General features: G+C 41.5%; 1 protein-coding gene and 1 pseudogene across 4 annotated transcripts in view; both read left to right on the plus strand.

Annotated features, from left to right (window-relative positions):
• The window catches only part of PTPRG (protein tyrosine phosphatase receptor type G), a 766801-nt gene that overhangs the window by 188670 nt on the left and 565427 nt on the right, over positions 1-12704 (plus strand). The gene's annotated exons all lie outside the window — the stretch shown is intronic.
• LOC118148124 (U6 spliceosomal RNA) lies at positions 2199-2334 on the plus strand (annotated as a pseudogene).

Raw genomic sequence — 12704 nt, forward strand, 5'->3', positions numbered from 1 at the left:
TGGCAGCGTCCTGCCATGGAGAGACCGTGAAAACTTGCCTAAATCTTACCAAACTCCCTAGAAATTATCTTTTTGATCAGAAGGAGTTAGGAGCTGCTTAAGCAGATGGTGAGTGTTAGAGGTGGAGTGGGTAGTTTGTTGACCAGAAGCTTGGGGAATAGAATAGACAGACAGTGATGGGCTTTTGAGTAGCTGACCAGACAGGATTCAAGTGGAAGTCAGAGGTCTCTGGGTTTACTCGGGAGACAGTTTTGGAATCAGGTATACCCGCTTTGCAATATGGTGTTTTGAGCAAAAGGGTGTCATAGTTGGAGTGTCCCCTGTATTTGACCCCCAGACACAGGGCCTAGAGCTTGTGCATTCAGGGTGTTTCCTACCATCTACCATGTTTCGGGATTATCTTGGTAGATATTTTTGTTACTGTGAAGCTTATTCATCTCCAAGTTCTGGAATTATTAATCGCCCGCTTGCTGCTGGCACATTTTGCAGGAGGTGGGGGATATGCTGAGGTTTTCAAATGGGTACCCAGCAACATTTAAATAGGGCTTCTTAGTCCATTTCTATAAAAAAGTACCTATTTCATTCAATATTTCACATGGAGTATGTATGTATAAATGATTTAACTATTTACAAGGCCTATGTTATGAAGCTTATTTCTCAAGGATAAAAATATGTTAGTCGCAATTACACATTAAACAAAAGAAAATATGAATCAAGATAATTAATCAATGTGTCACTTTCTTATTTGCTTCCATAACTCAAATTGTAACTTCATGTTTACTTCTTCATTTTTATTTTATTTTTGAGACAAGCTCTTACTCTGTTGCTTAGGCTGGAGTTCAGTGGTGCCATCACGGCTCACGGCAACCTCAGACTTCTTGGCACAAGTGATTCTCCCACCTCAGCCTCCTGAATAGCTGGAACCACTTCGCCTGGCTAATTATTAATTTTTTTTTGGAGATGGGGTCTTGCTTTGTTGCCTATTTTTTTTTTTTTTTTTGCAGAGATGGGCTCTTATTTTGTTGCCTGGTCTGTTCACAAACTCCTGGCCATCCAAAGTGATGGGATTACAGGTGCTTGGCCTATTAAAAAACAAAGTTGTTTTAAGGCTAATCCGGTGAAGCAATGGGAGAAGAGAAAGAACAAAGAAATCTGTTACTGGTTGTGCTCAATTTGATACATATTTCTGCTTGGCGTGAAAGTAGCTTTCTTATTTATAGACAATAACCAAGGTTGTATAGTTGTAATTGGAATTTAGATAAATCACTCTGCATTTTACTGTGAATAATATTGAGAACATGATTTTATCTTAGACAATTGCCAGGAGTTGTGGAAAGACTAACCTAGACAACTTCTTTCTTTTGGAATTGTTACATTTTTAGTTTTATGGGGCTCATGTAGAAATTTTTCACTTAGTGATGTTTATTTACCTTTGAGCAAGTGGAGAAGCTATTCATATTAACTCACAGATATTTTTATGATGCCTAAAATTCAACTTTGTGAAGAATAGTTCTAGTATAGTGTCAATTATACAGGATTGAGAGTAATATCTGGTTCAGACCTATGTGTTCTTGCGTAAGTAACAGACCTTTTCAGAATAATTTTACCTAAGTGCGGGACTATTGGAAGAATTACATGAGCCTGTGTATTGATGTTAATTTTAATAATGCCTTCCTCATAAGCAATAATTGACCTGACTTAGTAAATAACTTATGATTGGGCCAGGCCATGGGTGCAAACGCAGATGGCCATAGGAACTCTTTAAGAAGTATAGAAGGCCGGGCACAGTGGCTCACGCCTGTAACCCCAGCACTTTGGGAAGCTGAGGTGGGTGAGTCACGAGGTCAGGAGTTTAAGACTGTCCTGGCCAAGATGGTGAAATCCTGTATCTACTAAAAATACAAAAATTAGCCAGGTATGGTGGCATGTACCTGTAGTACCACCTACTCGGGAGGCTGAGGCAGGGAATTGCTTGAATTGGGAGGCGGAGGTTGCAGTGAGCTGAGATCGTGCCACTGCACTCCAGCCTGGATGACAGAGCAAGACTCTGCGTCCAGAAAAAACAAAACAAAAACCATGTATAGATATTCATGACTCTTCTCTAAAGAGCTACTTTCTATTCATACAGCATATTGTTGCCATTTGGGAATATGACCCAGCTCATATTCCAAAATATCTGTATGAAAATACAGATACTGGTGCTCATTTCAGCAGCACATATACTAAAGTTGGAATGATACAGAGAAGATTAGCATGGCCCCTGCGATACAGAGAAGATTAGCATGGCCCCTGTGCAAGGATGACATGCAAATTTGTGAAGCGCTCCATAAAAAAAAAAAAAAAAAAAAAAAAAAAGACCGGGCGCAGTGGCTCACACCTGTAATCCCAGCACTTTGGGAGGCCGAGGCGGGTGGATCACGAGGTCAAGAGATCAAGACCATCCTGGTCAACATGGTGAAACCCCGTCTCTACTAAAAATACAAAAAATTAGCTGGGCACGGTGGTGTATGCCTGTAATCCCAGCTACTCAGGAGGCTGAGGCAGGAGAATTGCCTGAACCCAGGAGCCGAGATCGCGCCATTGCACTCCAGCCTGGGTAACGAGCGAAACTCCATCTCAAAAAAAAAAATATATATATATAAAAAAAGAAAATACAGTTATTGCTGTTCTCTCCTGCGGTTTTCCACACTGGCAACTACTGTGGGTGAAACGAGTTCAGATGGGTGACTGCTTTCAGCATGGTGGCCACCAGCATGCAATATCGCCACTGTTTGCCATTTTTGTTGGACATTAAAGATTTAAAGAGATGCCACAGCTGTAAAATGGAAAGTACAGGTCTGTGGCGTTTGATGCTACCACAACACTGTCCATCACTAATCTTCTTTTTCCTGGTAGTATTATAGAATCAAGAGACTTGATTCCTTGAGAATCAAACAGTATTAAAATTGTCTGAAAGAGCAGTCATTTTATTTCTGTCTGGTATTTGAAGCCGTGAGCCCATTTTTTTTTTTTTTTTTTTTTTTTTTTTAGGAAGGTGCCTCTGAGAAAGAGTGAACCTGGTATTTTTCAGATTTTCATCACAAACATATAATGAGCTCCATTATAAATCAGTTTAAAAGCGTATCTTGTCTGAGATCTGTTGGAAAGTGTGTACTTTTTAAAAACTGACAGAGTTAATGACAGAGGAATGGCTCTAATGTTTTGTCCCTTTTTGCCCTTAGTTTTTTTTTTTTTTTTAAATAGGTTCTGCTCTTTGTAACTGGCATTATTTTAGAGTAAAATAATAGAGAATTCAGTATTTTATTCTCTGTCTGGCTTAGCTCATTTTTACAATACTGTTTTCTGTTTCTTTTTTCCTCTAGGATACAAGATTACTATGTGATTCCTCTTTCCCTTGAATTGCCTCTGAGTCATTTATTTAACTTAAAAAAATCATGGCTCTATATTAGGTCTCTTTATTCCTGTAAGATGATAAAAAAATTTTTTTTTGTTTCAGACAATAAGTATATTTGAATATAAAATAGGTAATCTACTGTAATATAATCTATTGTATTTAAGGTTAGCTCAGTATCACAAACAACTAGAAGGATCATTTGCAATGCAGTAGTTACAAAGGAACACACTTTTTGATTCTACTTTTTGGGACACTCACTGAGCACATCCTACTACAATTGAATGAAATATAGGCACGAAGAAAATGAGCGGCGATCAGAACATTTAATTACTTTGAACTCTAATTTGATACTTTCGCCCATTATAGGTACAAAAAAAGATAAGGATTTATTCATTTTAGACTATTGTGTGGGATTTAGTGTTCTTAAAGCTCCTTAAAATTTAGAGAAAATTGTGCTCGATGGAGATTTCACCATCCTGGAGCATCTTTAATTTGTTTGTTGTATGTGCTGTTAGAATTGATACAAACAGCCTGCTTAACTGCTTGTGTGCCATTCTGGATATCTATGTTCTGGATTTGGAAATGTGAGTGCCTGTTGCTTACTTTAAGTGGGCTCATTTTTTGGCAGTAACTCTGGCGAAGAACTAGGACTCCGTGTATGAGAGCCATCCATCCATCACCCTAAGTAATTTTCATTTTGGCACTGGAAAACAAGAATTTCTTTGTTCTCATGTTTTCAATTTTAGGTGGAAGCTGACCTATTCTCCCAGGCTTCTGAGTCCTTTGGAATGACCTAGAATTGGACATACAGTTAAGGAGAAATACCCTTATGTGTTACTCTACTGTTTTGCTTTGATTACAGGATGTGCAGTATATTGTAAGTGGGACTTTGAGATGTTCTCATCACAGACTTACTCTGCTTTCACCTTTGCATAACCTTTGTCACAGAATCACTTTTCCCTGTAGGAGATAATGACATAGCAGAGGTCAGCTGGGCATGGCTAGTTTGATACAGTAAGATGAACCAGACCAGTCACAGTGGCTCACGCCTATAATCACAGTACTTTAGGAGGCTGAGGTGGGTGGATCACAAGGTCAGGAGTTGAAGACCAGCCTGGTCAAGATGGTGAAACCCTGTTTCTACTAAAAATACAAAATTAGCCTGGCATGGTGGCAGTCACCTGCAATCCTAGCACTTTGGGAAGCTGAGGCGGGTGAGTCATGAGGTAAAGAGTTTAAGATCTTCCTGGCCAAGATGGTAAAACCCTGTATCTACTATAAATACAAAAATTAGCCAGGTATAGTGGCATGTACCTGTAGTACCAGCTACTTGGGAGGCTGAGGCAGGGAATTGCTTAAACCTGGGAGGCAGAGGTTGCAGTGAGCTGAGATCACGCCACTGTACTCCAACCTGGGCAACAGAGCGAGACTCTGTCTCAAAAAAAGAAAAGAAAAGAAATAAGATAAACCAGTGTTGTGGATGAATGCCAGGGTTATTTTGGAATCCTTTGTGGCCATGTATCTTCCTCTCTCGGTGGATACCTCAGACTTTCATTCACATTCATATATATAAATGCATATGCAAATGGACCACCTTTGTTTAAAAATGTAAGACATTCCTTGTACTCTAATTTCAATTATGCATTTGCAATCTTATACAAAAAATATTTTCTGCGGATATATTATGTAACAACATTTATTCATATTTAATACAGATTCAGTGACTCTTTCATCCGAGAGTAAAACTTATGACATCTAGGTTCGGCTTATTGGCTCACGCCTGTAATCCCAACACTTTGTGAGGCCAAGGCAAGTGGATCATGAGGTCAGAATTTTGAGATCAGCCTGACCAACATGGTGAAACTCCATTTCTACTAAAATTATAAAAATTAGCTGGATGTGGTGGTAGGCACCAGCTACTTGGGAGGCTGAGGCAGGAGAATGGCTTGAACCTGGGAGGTGGAGGTTGTGGTGAGCCAAGATCACGCCATTGCACTCCAGCCTGGGCAACAAGAGTGGAACTCTGTCTCAAAAAGAAAAAAGAAAAGAAATCTATGTCAAGAATGTTGTTTAATGTGATATTAGGAGGAGCCGGGCTCTTTGTATAAAAAAATGTTTAGCCTGCAAATTAACACCGAAGAGTTAACACAGCTTGCTAGTTTTTTTTTCCCCACAAGTCAATATTGCTGTGAAAAACTGAGAGTAAGGATTACACACAGAATCCTCCTGAAGACACAGTGAAGGCAGATGGGATACACATCTGCTTTTTTATTCTCAGAATAAAAACATTTATTTTTATAAACTATGTCCAGTGGCTCTGGGAAATTAAATAATGCACAGAGGAAACAGTTGCATTGATATCTTCAGTAGTAGGTGACTCTTAGGATATTTTTATAGGAAGAAATTGGGCCTTTGGGTCTGGAAACATTTTTATCTTTTTTTGCTTCAGGCTGGAAACGAGGTAGGCTCAGCAGAAGTTCTGAGAAGAGACGGAGTTTATGGAAACTCCCTGATGAAAATATCTGTCACTCATTTAGCTCTCTGCCTAGCAACCAACTTGACTTAAGATTCCTCCTGCTGAGTGAGACATAAGCATCATTGGCTAGTTAATACTACTGGTTTTAAAACCTCCACTTTTATCTTGTCAAAATTGAGAGACTCAAATTTTCCTGTATGATGAGAGTCACTGTATTCTTCCTTACTAAACCCGTTTCATTGTTACACTATCCAGACTACTTACATTTGATATTCCTGATGCCCAGGTGTGTTAGGCCATGGGTGTGAGTGTGTATGTGTGTTTTTGTGTGTGTGTTGGTTAAAATGGCACTAGAGATGAGGGGAAGAATGCAGCAATGTACAGCATATACTAGGCTGCCCTGTCTTACGTAAGTGATATTTCAATTTCTCTCTGTGCCATAATACAGCCAAAAATCCTCCTGGGCATGGTGACTCACGCCTGTAATCCCAGCACTTTGGGAGGCTGAGGCAGGTGGATCACATGAGGTCAGGAGTTTGAGAGCAGCCTGGCCAACATGGTGAAACCCCATCTCTACTAAAAGATACAAAAAATTAGCCAGGTGTGATGGTGGGCGCCTATAATCCTAGCTACTCCAGAGGCTGAGGCAGGAGAATCACTTGAATTTGGGAGGCGGAGGTTGCAGTAAGCCAAGATCTTGCCATTGCACTCCGGCCTGGGGGACAGGGTGAGACTGTCGCAAAACAAAAAAAAAGTCCTCCCAAGCTTTTCACTGAAAAACGACTTCCCCTCCATAAACTGCAGTGGGGTTGGTGCTGTAGCACTTGGTAGAATGTATGTTTGCATAACACCATGTCCTCCCTCTTGTTATTCATGTGATAACCATAGGCAAATTTACACTTACTGTCTATTCTGAAGAGTGAAACTACATATTTTCATAAGCATGCTCCATTTTGAATTGTGTAATTAAGTTGCTGACGTAAGCGAGTATGTAATTTCACATTAAGGCGAGGATCCGTAAAGGCATTCATTTGCATAATTTAATTTTCTGCACAGAAGATATTGAAAATCAATAGCATGATTCACAGCCATACCATATCACTGCCACGCCGCCTTTGGTTGCCTGTTTGAGCTTAGAAGAATAGAAAGAGTATTAAAATTGATTGAATTCTGGTGTGCTGACACTGTAGCTTTACTTGGGAACCACAGACTGTTTCTATTTGCAAATCACTGCTCCTTGCCAATAAAATATTAAGTTGCTTAATATACTCTATATAAATTTCTTTGACTGCTATTCAAATAGTAGTTTTAAAAGTTGTTTTTTTTAAAAAAATCACCTCATCATCGATTAAAATGCATTTGTGGAGGGGACTTAAAATGTCGTATTTTAAATTATCGGAGTGCCAGTAATAATGATAATTAGTCTTAGACCCTTTTGTTGTGCAAACATCATAGAGAGTACTTAGCAAACCCAGATGGAATAGCCCACTACACACCTAGGCCTTATGGTGTAGTCTAATGCTGCTGGGCTACAATCCTGTACAAGTTGTTACTGTCTCGGAAACTGTAGGTAATTGTAGCACAATGGTTAGTATCTGTGTATCTAAACATATTGGAACACATAAAAGGTAAGGTAAAAAGATCTTATTATAATCTTATGGGGCTGGGCGCGGTGGCTCATGCTTGTAATCCCAGCACTTTGGGAGGCCAAGGTGGGCAGATCACTAGGTCAAGAGATCGAGACCATCCTGGCCAACATGGTGAAACCTCGTCCGTACTAAAATACAAAAATTAGCTGGGTGTGGTGGTGCGTTCCTGTAGTCCCAGCTACTTGGGAGGCTGAGGCAAGAGAATTGCTTGAACCCAGGAGACGGAGGTTGCAGTGAGCCAAGATCATACCACTGCACTCTAGCCTGGTGCCTGGCGACAGAGCGAGATTCTGTCTCAAAAAAAAAAAAAAAAAAAAAAAAAAAAAAAAGGCCGGGCACAGTGGCTCAAGTCTGTAATCCCAACACTTTGGGAGGCTGAGACGGGTGGGTCACGAGGTCGAGAGATGGAGACCATTCTGGTCAACATGGTGAAACCCCGTCTCTACTAAAAATACAAAAAATAAGCTGGGCATAGTGGCGCGTGCCTGTAATCCCAGCTACTCGGGAGGCTGAGGCAGGAGAATTGCCTGAACCCAGGAGGTGGAGGTTGCGGTGAGCCGAGATCGCGCCATTGAACTCCAGTCTGGGTAACAAGAGCGAAACTCCGTCTCAAAAAAAAAAAAAAAATCTTAAAGGGACCTGCGTCATAGATGCAGTTTTTCATTGACCAAAATTTCATCACGTGGTGCATGACTTTACTTGATAATGCTTTTACAGATAGCGAAGAGGGAGAAGTCACACATGATTGACATAGATGGAATAAAATGTAGTCACCTTTAATGAGTAGTTTATCTTTTAAAAAAATAAAATCTGGTGCCAGGGTTAAAAGTCTTGCCCGGTGCATTTCTGAACAGTTGCTTCCCTAAATGATTGCTTATGGTCACTGAGGGCCATTTCCTTCCGGCTCCATGTATTAAGCGCTTGCTGTTTCTGATAGTTGGGCAGTGGCTAGAGAGTCAGTGAGGTTCTGGGTGGTGGTTTTGCCTATGGCTTATGTAAACACTCACATAACACGCATAGATATACACACATGCTCTTACCATCACTACCCTCCAGAACACAGAAACTGTCAGCTTTTTGATCATTCATATGTTCATTTGATCATTCCCTCTCTGCTTTTTTTTTTTTTTTTGAGGTGGAGTCTTGCCCTGTTGGAGTGCAGTGGCACGATCTCAGCTCACTGCAACCTCCGCCTCCAGGTTCAAGCAATTCTCCTTCCTCAGCCTCCAAAGTAGCTCAGACTACAGGTGCGTGCCACCATGCCTGGTTAATTTTTATATTTTTGGTATCGATGAGGTTTTGCCATGTTGACCAGGATGGTCTTGATTTCCTGACCTCATGATCTGCATGCCTCAGCCTCCCAAAGTGCTGGGATTACAGGCGTGAGCCACCATGCCCAGCCGCCATTCTCTCACTGTTTATGAACACATACGATGTGCTGAGTTCCATTGTGGGTGGTAGGTTGACAGTAGTAGTTCAGGAATATGCTTGTGTCCTATTTCCAGGGAGTTTAGAGCCCCTCATATGCCATGCAGCATGCCCTTTAGAAGCCTGTTTTCCTGCCCATTCTGACCTTGTTGTGGATAACCCACATTGTACCTCAATACTTTGGGTAGTGTGAAGAAGACAAGATTAACCCACTTTCCTTGGGATTGCCCTGTCCCCTCTTTCCTTTTGTTGGTGGTCGTATTTAGCAGACATACCTTTACTTCTGTCTTAAGTGAATTACCTTTAGACAGGCAGTCCTGCTGCTCAGCTCCAGTTCCTTACACCACAGGGTGATGTACATGTATGTCGGGGTGAAGTCCAAGCACAGGCTTGGTTGGTTTTAAAGTAGCCCAGGGTTAAGAGTCAGAACTCTAGTATAACATTGGCCTTTTCTGGATGGAGAAATTGATGACTAAGAGTTAAGGTGATGGTTTGAAGCACACCATGGGTGTCGTTTGAGGCTCTCTTTCATACAAGAGAGAGAAAAATGTACTTTAGCAGGTAGAACTGGTCCCCTGTAACTATAGACCCTCAGAGAGGGCTAACTTCAAATCAGCTTTGTCCAAGGTTTAAATATTTTATTTTAGTTACTTTATTTATTTATTTTTGAGACAGGGTCTTGCTCTGTTGCCCAGGCTAGAGTGGTGTGGCATAATCACAGCTCACTTGAGCCTCCCAGGCTCACGCTATTGTCCCACCTCAGCCAGCCAAGTAGCCAGGACTACAGATGTGTGCCACCACACACGCTCATTTTTGTATTTTTTGTTGAGACAGAGTTTCACCATGTTGCCCAGGCTGGCAGGGTTTAAATTTTGTCAACAGAATTGATTTATCAATTTTTGGCTGCCTGGCTTGGTTTTATATTTAAGGTCCTCCGTTAATAAGTCCTTAGTTACTTGTAAGTCCTCAGCCACCCCTCTGAGGCTTCTGCCTTGTCTGTTACCTTCAGGAAAAAAGAATCTCTCTGATTGGCCAGTATGCCCATACCTGACTATGTCACTGGGGACATTCAACCAGGAGAATGGTTGAAAGTGATTGACTGGCTTAAACCAAACAAGGCCCACCCCTGGAGCTAACAGTGATGGTGGTGACAGGAGTTAGCTGTCCAATCCGTGACACACAGCTAGGTGGAGTGAGGATATGATTATTACAAAATAGATCCTACAGCAAATTTCCACTATGTTGTCAGGCATTTAAAAAGCACTAGGGCCTAGGGTTGGGTGCAGTGGCTCATGCCTGCCATCCCAACACTTTGGAAGGACCCCAGGTGAGAAGATTTCATGCGTGTAGGAGTTTGAGAGCAGCCTGGGCAACATAGGGAGACCCTGTCTCTATGAAAATAAAAAAATCAGCTGAGCATGGTGGTGTGCGCCTATGGTCCTAGCTACCCAAGAGGCTAAGCTGGGAGGATTGCTTGAGCCTGGGCAGCCTGGGCAACAGACCAAGACCCTGTCTCAAAAAAAACTAAACTAGAAGCAGTATACACCTAATGCTGAATTAGGTGCTCTGCTCACCATAACTTGTTTTGTTTTTATAACAGTCCTAGCAAGCTGATATTTTAAAGTCCATTTTATAGTCAAGTAAATTGAGGCTCAACCACATACCCTAATGGAAGCCACATTTATTGCTAACACAGTCAAGACCCTGTTTTACTCACAGTTTTAATGGAAAGAGGAAGGATTAATGGGGAATAATTATTTGTAAAATGGATTGGATGGAAGGCACCTAAATCTTCCTTGTATTTGAAAAATGAGTAGAGAAGCTTAGATTTTGACATGAATTTTCACTGAGGACCAATGAGCAGACATAAATCACGTCAGGTTTACTTTTTAGATGTGTGTTTAGAATTTTTTTTTTTTTTTTGAGAAGGAGTTTCGCTCTTGTTACCCAGGCTAGAGGGCAATGGCGCGATCTCGGCTCACTGCAACCTCCGCCCCCTGGGTACAGGCAATTTTCCTGCCTCAGTCTCCTGAGTAGCTGAGATTACAGGCACATGCCACCACGCCCAGCTAAGTTTTCTTGTATTTTTAGTAAAGACGGGGTTTCACCATGTTGACCAGAATGGTCTCGATCTCTTGACCTCGTGATCCACCCGCCTCGGCCTCCCGAAGTGCTGGGATTACAGGCTTGAACCACTGCGACTGGCCATGTGTTTAAAATTTATAGGATTCTCATTTCCCTCTAAAGGGCTCACGTCTGTGGAATACCTTTTATCATGCATTACATCTTTTAATGCTAGTCTTTTTTTTTTTTTTTGAGATGGAGTTTCACTGTTGTTGCCCAGGCTGGAGTGCAATGGAGTGATCTTGGCTCACTGCAGCCTCTGCCTCCTGGGTTCAGACGACTCTCCTACCTCAGCCTCTCGAGTAGCTGGGATTATAGGCGCCCACCACCACGCCCTGCTAATTTTTGTATGTTTAGTAGAGATGGAGTGTCACCATGTTGGGCAGGCTGGCCTTGAACTCCTGACCTCAGGTGATCCACCCACCTCGGCCTCCCAAAGTGCTGGGAATACAGGCGTGAGCCACTGCACCCAGCTGCTAGTCCTTTTAATTGAAGTGTAAGCATAAAGTACTTTACAGGTCTCTCATTTTTGTTGATGACTGTCACATTGTTAAAAAGGCTAATGCCACCTTGGTGATATTATTCCACTGGCTAGTTTGGAATACAGAATGTGTTGTGCTTTTCTGAAAGTTTTGGGAAGCTGTGTATTCAATATATACAGCTTAATTTTTATTTTCTTTAAAAGCACGCTTGCTTTTGTTTTGATGCATTTAAATATTGTCATATTCAGCTGGAGTATATTGTTTGCATATAATTCCATTACACTCTGGATTTGGGGCACCTGTGATGTTTGTCTTCTTACACATCAGTGTTTTCAGGTGTGGGCTCCCAGCAAAAGAAATCTGCATCGAAGAGGTAGCTGGGAGGAGAGGGCTGTGAATGCTATAGCAGGCAAATGGAAGCTCTCCATAATGGGTGAGAGGAGTGTTTTTGTTTTTGCTTGGTAGGCTGAACTCATTTTGAGATTTCAAATCGATATCACTAATCTTATTTCTTTTCTGGGCATTATAGGCTTTGGAAGCTTTCTTGTTTCGTATCTTCAGGCAGCACAGGTGACTGTTGGTGGCGGGAGGGATATGGAAGACTGGTACTAATCACAAAGAGGCTCCTAGGTTTCAGATTGTGTTGTGTTTGGGTGGCGGAAGCCCTGGCATTGATGCAGGGATGCTTAAGTGTGGTTTTCTCATCTACTGCATACCTACTGTGTGACCTGGGACCAGTTACTTTGTTGTGTCTCTTATCCTTAGTTCCTCCATCTGTGAGAGATAGAATGACCCTGGCTCTGTAAAGATCAAATGGGGCCAGAGGGTCTTTACACATAGGTCATAATCTTATACACGCAATTGGACCCCAAGTCTACGAGTTAGTTGTATGTATGACTTTGGTCAAGTTAAAGTTCTTTCAGTTGTTGAAGCTTCAGTTTGCTTATCCATAAAAGGGCCCTGTTACTGGGATCACTGTACTGCTTGGTGATGTTTTGTAGATCAAATCAGATAATGTCTGTAAAGTGCTTAGTGGGCCGCATTTCTTGGCACGAGGTGAAGGTTCCTCATCAATGATTACTACTAATAATAATTTGTCTGCACTTTGCTATAGTTTTGTATTTTTGTAAAATAAGTTGGTTCTAGTCAGT

Source organism: Callithrix jacchus, chromosome 15 (assembly GCF_049354715.1).
Source record: "Callithrix jacchus isolate 240 chromosome 15, calJac240_pri, whole genome shotgun sequence".
In the NCBI taxonomy this organism is placed as follows: Eukaryota; Metazoa; Chordata; class Mammalia; order Primates; family Cebidae; genus Callithrix; species Callithrix jacchus.